Source organism: Salvelinus alpinus, chromosome 22, assembly GCF_045679555.1.
Source record: "Salvelinus alpinus chromosome 22, SLU_Salpinus.1, whole genome shotgun sequence".
In the NCBI taxonomy this organism is placed as follows: Eukaryota; Metazoa; Chordata; class Actinopteri; order Salmoniformes; family Salmonidae; genus Salvelinus; species Salvelinus alpinus.
The window spans coordinates 5,345,269-5,346,527 of record NC_092107.1 but is presented as its reverse complement, the minus strand read 5'-3'; positions in this window follow the sequence as shown (position 1 = coordinate 5,346,527).

Genomic DNA, 1,259 nt, shown 5'->3' with positions numbered 1-1,259 from the left:
TTGCCCCATCTGGACGAAGCTTCGAACTGCACCTCGAGCTTCTGTTGCTCTCCCATTTCAGGACAATTCCACGGTGTAAGTCACATAGATTTCACTTTAAAATGTACTGAATGTCAAACAAAAAACAATGATTGCAAAGTTAAACAAACCACACACCTCTATGCACAATGACTACTTTTAACAATTTTCTCCGAATATTTTACAAAAACACATAGACTTTTTTTAATTTTTTAACCTTTATTTAACTAGGCAAGTCAGTTGAGATCACATTCTTATTTACAATGACGGCCTAGGAACAGTGCAGATGGTTTGTGCTGTTGGTGCTGTCAGAGATTTTTAGAACCAACCCAAGATAGAACACAGCCTGACGTTTCCAATGGGAGCAAATTAATCATAGCAGGCAGAACAAGCAGGGGGGTGGGCAGAGCCAAACACGAGCAAGTGAGAGCCTATTGGTGCATTCTAGCATGTATTTGCATATTTCAGTTAAGGAACGCCTACTCTGTGAAGCGCGCGTATGCAGTAACTCAATTCGCCTTTGCACTCCTTCTAAACAACACATTTTTGGGAAACTTTGGCAAAGGGTAAAGTCTACAAAACTTAGTCCACTCTGTTCGTAACATATTCTAGTTTTGGAAACAGAAAACTGTATTGAGATCAAATGTTTCATCGATGAGGACATTTGTCGGCCAAAATCCATCTCCCTCCATCTTCTCCCACTTCCGGCCACTGGTCTTTCAATTCAATTCAATTCAATTCAATTGACTTTATTGACATGGCAAGTTCATTATTACTTACATTGTCAAAGTATACATATCGAAAAATAAAAATAAAATATATATGTATATATATACAAAATATATATATATTTATATATAAATAAATGGTGGAACCAACAGTAATAATAATAGTAGTAGTGGACATGGGATAACCATTAACAGCAACTACAACAACAATATTAATCAGAACAACAATACATTAAATCAATGGTAGTAGACCAGTGTCAACATGACTTGAGAAGACATATGACCTGGTATGAAAGACAAAACAAAACTAAGCTAAATGGGAAATATTATCAACATTACTTTGCATTTTTCACTGGCTGTCCCTCAGGTTGTGGCAGGAGGACACATATTTGGCTGCCAAAACTGCACATTTTGGCTTTTCACCCAATAAATATTTGATTTTTTCTTCATCTTTTATAGTTTCAAATTCTTTGTATTGAGTTATAATTTTGGGAAAGAAATATGCTCTTAGGT